The 12,133-nt window shown below is 36.1% G+C and overlaps 1 pseudogene; it reads right to left on the reverse strand.

The window, feature by feature from the left end:
* Positions 1-226: 226 nt before the first annotated feature.
* On the reverse strand, positions 227-6,622 carry LOC122299487 (annotated as a pseudogene).
* Between the last annotated feature and the right edge of the window lie 5,511 nt (positions 6,623-12,133).

A 12,133-nucleotide genomic window follows, 5' to 3' on the forward strand; every position in this document is an offset into this window, starting at 1 on the left:
CCCGTGGCCTCCGTGGTTTAATATTCACATTTAATTTTTCTAGATTCCTACTTTTCCTTCTGGTGTCTCATATATTTAATCTATTATATAATAAAAAAATATTTTACAATTTAACATATCACTTCAAATCATTTAAGACTGTAAATTAATTTTTCTTTTCTAATTCTTTTGTAAACTAAGAATTTCTTTTAATAAACAATGTATAGAAAACGCCATGCCCTTAGAATATCAGAACATGTAGATGTGGTGGGCCATTCCTTATTAATGGAGGATCCATGGGTCCCCAATATTTACCTTCTTGATATTGTAATATGACAAACACATTTTTCCTTGATCACATCTGTGACTGCTTTACTAGATTTGTATCCACACCAGAGAGAAAAAGAAAATGAAAATGAAAGAGAGACATCAGGGATATTTTACAAAGTCCTTTTATGCTCTAGCTTTAAGACATCACATGATAAGCTTAGCCCTGTGATGTTAAGAACTTATCCACCTTAGCATTACTGCCTCGTGACAAGAACTTCATACAAATCGGTGGCTTGACCCCAGCCAGGGCAAGGATAGAAGCAGGCAAAGTCCATATCCCATCGCCACAGATCAAACCAGATGCTACTGCAGGGCCAAAAGCATCAGCCTTGCTCTTGTTTATCTTCTCCCAGATGAACAGTATTAAGCTTCCAACACACATGTCAATGGCAAAATATGGTCCTATGTAGAAGGGTATTGCCATTGCCATTGGAAGTGGAATGTACCTTCCCCACTTCTTATCCACTCTATCTCTTATCAAATTTATCAGAATGGCTGCACCAAAGAACACGTAACAAAGGAGAAGGCAATTCTTTGGTAGACTTGAAAAGCCGTCAACCCCTATAATAGCCATGTTACGGTACACAATAGCATATGGTGCAGCATATTCACTTCCAGGATTTCCAATGTCATCAAAAGCGTTGTAAAAGAGCCAAAACACAGAAGGTGCAATTACACAACCCATTGCTGTGCCAATTAGTTGACTCACAAACATGGCACGCGGTGAGGCCAGTGTTAAGTAACCAGTCTTAAAATCCTGCATTAGGTCAGAGGCCGTAGAGACAATGTTCATCATAACTCCACAAGCTGCTAGGCCAGCAAGTACTCCACCATGTGAAGCACCAGCCCATGCTCCGATGGTAAAGATGGCCAGCTTTCCATAGGTGGGTGCAAGGGACCAATCAGTAAGCCCACAACCATAGGCATTACAGAAAGCCAATGTGGGTGCAAATATATAGATGACCAATATGTAATACCATTTGAGTTGGTGAAAGATATTTGGAAGAGTGCCTATAGAGATTGCAGCAATAGCAACATAACCTCCAATGGCAAACCATGTGGGAATTTGATCTTTGAGAAAGAGTTGGCTGCGACGCTTGTCATCATATGAGAGTTGAGAGCTCTTAGGTGAAGAATGGTCTGCAACAGGGAGTTCAGAGCTCAATTTTTTGGTTAGGAGCTGATGAGACAAGCCTAAGATGGTTTGACTTAGAACCTTGAGAAAGTTATATAAACCATCACCTAGGATCAAGGCTATGGCAATAAATACCTGAAAAAAGGATATAAATTAAGTTTTCAATATTTTGAAAAGTGTTGACAAGGAATGAAAATCTGGAGGTGGTAGTGCTACAGCTGTCTCATTTAGAGGGAACTTACCTTGTAAGCTTGAAGACCAGACATGCTATTTGATGGGAGGCTTGCAGGATACCAGTCACCCTTCCTATTTTCTATGAGAGGCCACATCAGGCCCCAAGAAAGAATCCCTCCCACCAGCACTGATACATTTATGATATAGGGGCAAATCATTCCAACGCCAACATATGTTGCGGAGAAATCAAAATAAAATCTGGGGAATAATCATATTTCCACATTAGCCAAAACATTCATAAATGAGAGTAGGGTTTAGTTGAGCAAAATGCTTATCAAATGAAAATTGTTCTTTGCATCGAGTAGGGTTTAGTTGAGCGAAATGCTTATCAAACGAAAATTGTTCTTTGCATCAAGTAAAACAAAGTTTTATTAAGAGGAAAGAAAAAGAATGATTCTAGATGTACTTATAATTATATGCCTGGAGCCCTAGTGAAGGGAACTTTAAAAATCCAGTCTTCTCCAGCAGTGTAGAACCATTGAAAGAAACCCCATAAAAAGCTGAAGGTGAAAAATTTTCCCAATGCTCTGACTTGTTTCCTGTAAAGTAGAATAAAAGAAGACAGCTTTAATAATTTCCATAGGGTCAAGTTTAACCAGAAGCCGCAAGTGTCGGGTGCCTTACTTTGCAAATTTTGCTCCATGAGGAGTGTGGAAGCTGTTGATGAGATGAGCAGTGGCAGTACCACTGGGATACGTCAGTTTGAAGTCTATGATCATAATCTGAAACCAAAATAAACAATATCATTATAGAAAAATGGGAATATGATAAGGTTTTGTTCTGTTCAATGAATTATTTATGTTCACTTTTCCCCCCCACCCCCACAAGCATAACATATATTCACATTTCACAGGATAAGCATAAATATGCTGCCACATACCCTTCGAAGAGGCACCACCGAGAAGAGTCCTAGAAAGCTGACAACAAAGAGAAAGCCGATGATCCATCCTAATGACGGGTTTTTGAAATCATGAGTATTTGATGATTGTTTGGAAATGCTTTCACTCATTCCAAAGAGGTAACTTCCAAAGCCTCCTGTTATTACAAATCAATTAAAAGAAGTAGTTTTCAGTCTGCAAGTTAAAGTTATTAGTTAGAGGAAAACAATATTACTTCTAGAGTACAGAAAATGAATTTTACCAATGAGATATGGCTGTAAACTTCTAGATTACTCATCAAAACTCAGAATCTTTGTGCAACACACTCAAACTAGGTCATCCATACTCTAGTTTTCAGATATTTTGGAAAACTCGACATATTGTTAAGGAAAGATTTTAATATGTCCATAATCCCAATGCATTCATGTTAACACAAATATGTGTATATATATGTATAATAATTCATCACAAATCAGACTGGTTATTGACACTTAACAATAAATTGTACCAACAAGGATCATGGACTTGAGTGGATATAGCACTCTGATGGAACCTAAGAAAAAGTGACCACCAATTGCCTCAGAAAATCAACTGAGCTAGTTTTATTGCAATTATTGGATGAACAGATTTTTTTTTTTTTTTTAAATTTCTGTCGCTCAATGTGGTCAAGTCTTAGCAGATGAAACTTGTATAGGAAGCAGGGTATGTTAATTAAAGCTCTAATCTCAATTTTCCCAAAATGAACAGAGCTGAAACACCCCACTGATAGTTTATTAGCTTCATTTAGACCTTTACTTTTATTGAAGTTTTAAACTTTGGTTACTTACTTAGGATACACAAATTATGAATCAGGAAACTTCTTCCATGTTAACACTTAAAAAGAAACGGATATAAGGGGGGAAATGTAAAATGCATTAAGGAAAGAAATTGTGTTGTAATGAATTAAAATTTGGATACAAGAGAAATGAAGCAATCAATCCTTATCAAAAATTTTAGTGAAAGAATGATGTAAACAGAAACTGGTATTTGCTTAATAGAGTAGCAGCAATCTTATATTTGTCGACTCAAAAAAGTCCTATTAATAGTAAACCAGATGCAGACCAAAACAGACTGTGTGTAAAACACAGAGGGAAGGATAGATACAGAGAAAGCAAACTCAATCTTTTGTAGTGAATTGTTGTCTCCACTCGAACACTCTAATTGACCATGCCATCTTATTTTTTATTTGTTTGACTTATCAAAAATACAAATTTATTTGTTTATCTATTTATGGGAAGGGTGGGTTCTTTCTACGTGGTTAAAAATTAAAGTAAACACTTTAGAAGAGGTGAATATCTTTTAGTAAAACGGAACAATACACTAATGTTTTTTTAATTCTCCTTTATCACAAGGGACAGTTTGGAAATATTTTTTTATGGAGAGAAACTTTCCACTGGTGCTTCCTATAAACTTCATTTATCGGAGACCAATAAAATAGTGACACGTCAGTCCTCTATCTCCCCTCCTCATCGCCACGCTGCAGGGAATCAAAAAATAAAAAATTATTTCTGTCGGTTCGAGACCCGCTCCCCGCTCCCCACGGCCACCCCCCCTTCCCTCTCTCAGTCTCCCTCGAATCGTTCTCTCTGTCTCTCTATCGAAGCTCTGCATTTTCCCTTTGTTTTTGCTTCAAACTTCAGGCTATCCAAAGCTACGGATATATAGAAAGTTCGACCCTCGACCTCACCTTTTCTCCATAGTAGAATATTCACTATGGATTTATACCTCTTTTCCTACCATATGGAAAAGAGCATTTTGTATGCTTTATCTGTCCCAAATTCCTATTCCTAAACTCCATAGCTAGCTAGTACCATATATATCTCACCAACTTGCAAAGCCGAGAGCATCATCTTTTTTTCAAAATCTGGAAAGCTCAATCGGTTTTGATGCAAAGACTGGTCAAAGATTGATTGTTACATATATGCAGTCTGATTACTGCAATCATTGATCAGGAGAGCAATGCATATGAACGATTAGCATGAATCGATTCACTTATCTTAATTAATAATAAACTCCAACATAATAATTGAAAGATGTCCTCACGTATGTACCCTTTAGATGCAATGGTTGAATGATATGATCTCTTGGGTCCCTCTTTGCAGATGGGGTTTGCATTTATGGAATATAGAAAACACCTACCTTTTTTTCCCATACCGAAGTACCAGGCTTTATTTTTAAACTAGTTCAAGTAGTCTTATTCAAACTTCAAAGCAGCATATGTATGCTATAAGAGAGGATTTAGGAATATGCACCAACGGTGGGAAATCGGTTTCTCAAGATGAAATGAGGGCGGAGAGGGGGAAGGAGAGAGAGAGAGGTTAGAGATTTCAGACTGAGAGATAATGAGAGCAGAGAGAGGGGAGAGAGAGTGAAGGGGAGAGAGAGAAAGAGAGAAAAGTTGGGGATTTTTTTCCGAAAAATGAAGCAGAGGGTGGGTGTGTTTTCAGCTCACCTGTTGCACGTTTTACCGTGAGTTTTAATAAATCCGTTACGTGGCAAGTCCTTATTGGTCTCCAATAATTGGAGGGTGTAGGAGACACCTGTTAGAAGCGTTCCTCTTTTTTATGACATGAAACTCATTGAGACAGGGTTCTTCAAATCCATCTCAAAAGAATAAACTCTGAATATAATATCCTACAATCAAAATTTGGATTTTCGCTATGATATTTTGAACTCTTGTATCCCATATTCTCCAAACCATCATTGATTGGTCCTAACTATGTTTTTTTAATTATATATATAAAACTGTGCTTTTAATACAATCCAACAAAACTGGTATCTTCCATCAAAAAAAAAAAAACAAAACTGGTATCTAGGCTCCATACCGCCCAGAGATTCCTGGTTGAGTTTATGAGTGACAAAAAAGATTAAAAAAAAGGTTCATTTCTACTTGTTCTTTAGTCCCGTCGGACAACTTGCAGCTTGTTCTCTACTCGAGTTGCTTGGTTAGGGGAAAAAAAAAACACAAAAAGTCTAATCTTTGGGTGAATTAATAATGTAATAGAGCCAAGCCGCTTGAAATCTACACTGATGGGCACTATTTTAGGCTTTTTTTTTTTTTTATAATTTTTTTTAATTCAATTAATTGCTAAGAATTGCGACTAAAATTTGAATTTAGAACAATCTAAATATATATAATTCTTAATTTTTTTTTAAATAGAATAATTCTTAAAATTTTTAAAGATATGATAAATACAGATTTCTTTTAATTAAAGGGGCTGAAAATTTGTGGCCAACAAATTCAGAGAGGCCATATGATTAACAGTTCCCTTAACCAAGATTGAGAAATTAGCACCTATTCAATTGATTACTAGCTATTTCAGAATTAATGTTCAGACCGTTCTAATGTTCAAACGCTTCTAACAATTCCATTATGTTTATCAATAAAAAATTGCAAAATTACATTCAAATAATGGAGATGAAGCGAAGAAGTAATGAACCAGAGAGATGAGTAAAATGAGTGAAGGGGTACTCATACCACTAAAGGCAATGCCAGAAGAAGCCACAACACAGGTCTGGATGACAGTATTTTCCTGCCGGGTGAAAGGCTGCTTCAACAAGCCAGATTTCTGAAGCAACCTGGTCCATGTCCTGACGAAGAAGAACCCCAAGAGACCAGCAGAGACATTGAGGGAAGGTATAATACCTGTGGTGAGGTTGAGCTTCATCACTATAAAGGTGAACACTATGCTCAGGAAGAAGCTCACCACGAAGGCTCTCATGGTCAGCTGCTTCCTCCATGACGGAACCTCTTGATCTTCAAACAATCGCTCCACCGATATCTCCCCTACTTCTTGTTTGAGCTTCTTGTCCCCCGGATCACCATTATGTTCATCTTCCGGATCAACGACATTCTCCACCTTGTCCTCAACCTCATTCCGACCCATTATCTTCTCCTCTTGCTAAAGATAAATGGTTCTAAATCTCTGGGAAGTGCTTTATAATGGGGATTTTTCCACTTCTAAGCTGGATTTAGGCTGTGTGGCTAGTATTTATTATTATTTTTCGTGCCGAAGGGAGTGAATAATTGAGGTCGTAATCACGTCTAGCGCGAGAGGGAAAAGTCTCGGAAAACTTAGCAGTGTGGGGACGAAAAAGGGATCCAAAATTCCAAATTCCAAATTCCTATCACATCGAGAGCATGCGTGAAGGAGTGTCGGAAAGTATAATCGATGACACTGTTTCTATGTTGAGGTCTTTCACTCTTGAGTCGAGTAATAAACTAACGGCTATGTCAAAAACTATTAATTGTCGGTTTTGTTTTAAACACATAAACTAACGGTTGGGAAAAAGGAAAAAAAAAAAAAACTATTACAGTTTATTTGAATTGAGACAGCATTTTGTCTTATTTTATTTTATTTAATTATTATAATTTATTTATATTTTCATATAAAATATAATAAAAAAATTATTTTTTTTTAAATTTTAAAAATTAAAATAATATTAAAAATTAAAATTCTAATAATATTTTATTTAACTTTTAACTTTGATCTCATTTTAATTCACTATCCAATCCCCTCCTTAGTTTTCAGATTAGTTCTTTATATTTTCAATTTCTTACAAAGTAAAATGATATTTGCAGTAAAAAAGTGTGTAAGTATCACATATTCATTTTTTTTTTTAAATGAGTAAATATGAAATTCACTTAAAAATATTTTTTTAATGGTGGACCATTTCTTTTTTAAAATTAGTATATGGCGCTTGCATAACTTATGACTATATATAATATTAAGATATAAAAATAAATAATAAAATTTACCTTTTCCCATCAGCTTAAACTATTAAGACAAATGGTGATTTCACATGTTATTAGAGTAGAAGTCCTGAGTTCAAATCTCGACTTTACACTCTATCCCATTTAATTAAATGTTTTATGTGTTGGATCACTTATCGAGAGAGAGTTTGGTTCACACGTAAGGAGAATTGTTAAAAATATAATACGAATAATTAAATCTATCTCTTCTCATCAAGTTAAATTTTTGGAACCAAAGGCATGTTGGGACAGCTATATTTGTTTCTCTCTCCAGCGAAAACGCACTCTAGAGAAGGTATAAAAATCTTACTTTCTCCGTCTAGACCCTCCTCCCGTTTGTAAAGTCCCAACACTATCATATTGTGGTTTTTTTTGGATTTTCCTTCATTTTTCAACCGTAGCACGGAGAAGTGCCAATCTACTGCTTTTCGGCTACCCATGACCACCACACACCACATTATAAGACTCCCTAGTCGCCGATCATTTGAATGGCAGAAACATATCGTTGAAAAGAGTGGCACGCACGTCTCATGTGCGGCTTAAACCACACATTCATCATGCTGCCACACCAAGGTGAGTATGCCACCCACGCTCTACATTTTTGGGGTCAGCAACCTTGGATCTGACCAACCTCCACTCTCTTAGTGTGGCACGTGGTCCTCACACGCCACCACAGTTCTGGAGGTCGCTTGCCGGCAATTCGACTCTTCTTTTGCTTATTATTTTCCTATGTTATCACTCCTCCTAACTAAGTATTGTGGAAAAAAGATAATGAAAGTCTCCTTCAATTAGTCAGACCGGCGACTACAGCACAAATCCATTCATCGAGTCCCCTAGTAGTATTATAGTCCATTTATCAGATTGTATCAAAACCACTTTAAGCGTCTTCCCCTTATGAAAAATAGGTGGAGGTCAAATCATTAGCCTCAGATCCATCTCTCTCTCTCTCTCTCTCTCTCTCTCTCTCTACTTTTTCCATATGTTGTACTAGCTGGTTTGGAATGAATGTTGGTGACTCTCGCTCTATCTTTTCTTGTATCTTGTAACGTTTTATATATTAATAATATACTTGCTTCGAAGAAAAAAAATATTTGGGGACAAGTTGTGATTTTACATGGTATCAAAGTTTTATCTCTACACGTGTTAGGTCCCCTTATTGAGGGAGAGTCTAGCCCACACGTGAAGGATGTGTGTTAAAATATAAAATAAATAATAAAAACTTAATTTTTCACATCAACTGAAGTTTTTGAGACAATTAGTGGTAATTTCATATAATATTAAAGCAAAGATCCTGAGTTTGAATCCTGACTCTACACATTCATTAAGAGGAATTCTATCCCACATATGAGGGTGAGTCTTAAGAATATAATATAAATAATTAAAGTTACATCTTCCCATCGACTTGATTTTGGGACAAGTGGTGAGTTTACATCTAGCATTAATCTTTTTATAAAAATTAGAGATATGGTATTTGCAATCATAAAACGTTTAAGTCGTGCATTTCTTTTGAAAAAAGAAAGTAAATATAGGATCCACATAAAAGTTAATTTTTTTAATGATAGATCACACTCTTTTTTAAAGTAAGTGCACCACGTAGGGGTGTAATTAGTCCGACCCGGTCTAGTTTTGGATAAAATTTAGAACTGAACCAGTATGTACCAGTTTTGCATTTTTAAAAACTAATTATGCAGCGATTATCCCCCTAAACTAGTACATTAGTTTTTACCGGTTTTAATAAAATGCAAATTTGTAAAGAAAATCGGTTTATAAAAAAAAAAAAAACTACTTAAAAAACATCTGTTATATATTTTTATTCCAAAGTCTCTTACTATTACAAAAATATGCTTAACTAAAAAAAAAATCTGATTTACTAAAATATGCTTTACTAAAAACTGCTGTACAAAAATCTGATTTACTAAAAAAAAAAAAAATCTACTACAAGCCTATAAATATAACTATTACAAAAACTGAAAAAAAAAAAACTGCAATAAAAAGAAAAATCTACTATGGAATAAAATAAGTCCAAAAGCCTAAATTGGAAGTCTAAAAGTCCCACAATTAAACAAATTACAAACCAAATTCAAAAAGTCAAAATTACAAGTCCAAAAGTCTAAAAAATGACAAGTCCAAAAGTCCAACAAATTACCAGTCCAAATTATAAATCCAAATTAGAAGTCCAAATTACAAGAACATCCAATAAAACACTTTACAGGTCTAGATTAACATATATAGATAGAAATATTAACATACATAAATATTGGTACTAGTAATTAGTATATAGTAATACTATAATTATATAGTAAATTAGTAAAAGTGTAATACACTAATGTATTTATAAAAATTATAATAGTAACTATACTATCATATATATGATAGATTATACTAGTACTATATATTATATTATTTTTTTGAAGAAAAGGTAACTTATATTCCATAACTCAATAAAAGGAGATTGTGAATATAATAAGGATAATCCTTTACAAGAATGCTCTCCTCAGAGAAGTCAAATGCATTCTTAGCTAGGCAGTGCGCCACTGAACTAGCCTTCCTAGGAACATGAACAATAGACTAACCATGAACATGTGCTAGTAGTTTCTTAGAATCACGAATGAGCGAACCAATTGAGCTCCAATTGTCTTCATTATTTTGAATAACCTTGACTACCTGCATAGAGTCTCCCTCAAGAATAATATTGGAAGATAGTCCTACTTGAGGCAAAACATGATGATGGCTTTTAAAGCTACAACTGCTTCTCCCATAAATGGATCAGGATACAAGTCACGGTAGCCCTCAACGTGCCAATGACACTGCCTTGCCAATATCTAATTATCACATCTATACCTATCTTGCAGTGAGTTTTGTCAACGACTACATCCCAGTTGATTTTGAAGAAGTTGGTATGAGGTTTACACCACTGAGGAGGCGTGTCATCTACAAAGGTTGTCTCCTTTTGCTTTTGCTGGTTCACCTTATACAACTGAAGTTCTGAGAGGCTGGATGCCATTGACTTGATGACTTGCTAGGGAGAGGTGAATTGAGACTCAAAAACCCACTTGGTCCTTCTTTGCATATGTGTTGTGCTGCATATGCTGCTTTAGCAAGTTCTTTTCCTGACAAAGTCGAGAATATGTGACTTAAGACCTCACTAAAAGGGCCCTCCATAAGTGAACATTTTTTAATCCTCCTCGAGCACCCACTCCAGATAGCTTGAGCTGCCTTACAAGAGACCATAGTGCATGACTATTTCTTGATGGAGGAGACAAATTGGACAATCCAAGGCTTCCAGCACTTTTCTCTTGAACAAGTTGACCTTTTTAGAAACTATGTCTTTGGTTGCACTTGTGATATCCACTCATTCTTTCTTCTTCTTTAATTATGAGTCTTGTTCTACGTACTGAGCTTTGATCAACGTGCTGAGCCTTGTCCTACATGCCGTATCTCGATGGCGTGTTCCGAAAGTTATCTAGTGGGTTTCAAAGTAAGATAGATATTTTAAAGTTTAAGGATATTTTAAATATTTTGGAACTATTTATATGAGATATTTCCAATATTATTAGATAAGTTTGTTTTAAAGTAACACAATTATAATATTTTAATGAGCTCTAAAAATATTATAATTATAGATAATTATTTAAATTAAATATTTTAAGTCATTTTAAACTATTAAGAGATTTAACTTTCGGTTGAAAACTCTAAATTAATTTAAACGATTTTATTCTCTTTGAGTAATTAATGATACTTCATCATTTTAAATAATGATGAAAAAAATATTATTTTATAAACTTTAGTTTATAAAATAATATTCTATCTTAATTCCTCTCAGTGTTTTATTTTAAACAAACTTTAGTTTAAATAAAACACTTGCGCATTTTCAAATCAATATTTAAACTTATTGTTAGATCATTTTGGAGATCCCAAAACGAAGGACTTGGATTAAATACCCAAGCCCATCTGTTTTCTCCTTACTTTTCCTTTCCTCCTTCTCTCTCCTCTCTCTCTCCCAGGCGCATCATGCACTGCATCTTCTTTCCACCCGTGTTGCACTTCATCTCCACAGCCCAGCTGTCGTCGCCCATCGTTGGCCTCACCTCCAGTCATTGATCACTCCTCTCATGCCGGCCAACACTCCCTCCCGTCAGCAAGCTTCCATGCACTTCCTCTCTCCTCCCATAGCCTTACTAGCCGAAATGGGTAAAAATCCATCCTCCACCTCCACGCCGCCGTACACAGGAGCTATGGCCTCATCGCTGGTCATCAACTGATCATCACCCATAGGCCAACACTCCCTCCCACCAGTGAGCCTCCACATGCCCTCCTCCTCCCTCCACGGCATCATCCTTAAAATGGGTTTCACACCCATTTCCAGCACCTAGCTCCGCCATACACTGCCAAAACGGCTACTGAACACCACCAAAGGCTTCACCACATCATGGGCTTCCTCCCCATGTCTTCCTCTTCCCCTAACAACTAATTTATGTTTATATTAGTTGGTTGGTTGGACTGTAGATTGTGTAGTTAGTTATTGTGGAGTTCGCTACATAGTTATGAAGTGTCGGGCTTGACTATGTAGTGTTGTGGACTGTGCTGTGAAGTGAGCGTGAGATGTATGCCGTAGTTGTGATGCGGCATGAAGCATGAAGGGAGTATGCGTGGAGCATATTCCGTGTAGTGTAGCGATGTGCCGTGTGATGCGTATCATGATAATAAGTGGTGTAGCGAAGGGAGTACGTGTGGTGCGTACTCCATGTTATGTAGCGATGCACCGTGAGGCATGTATCGTAGCGA

Source organism: Carya illinoinensis, chromosome 16 (genome assembly GCF_018687715.1).
Source record: "Carya illinoinensis cultivar Pawnee chromosome 16, C.illinoinensisPawnee_v1, whole genome shotgun sequence".
In the NCBI taxonomy this organism is placed as follows: domain Eukaryota; kingdom Viridiplantae; phylum Streptophyta; class Magnoliopsida; order Fagales; family Juglandaceae; genus Carya; species Carya illinoinensis.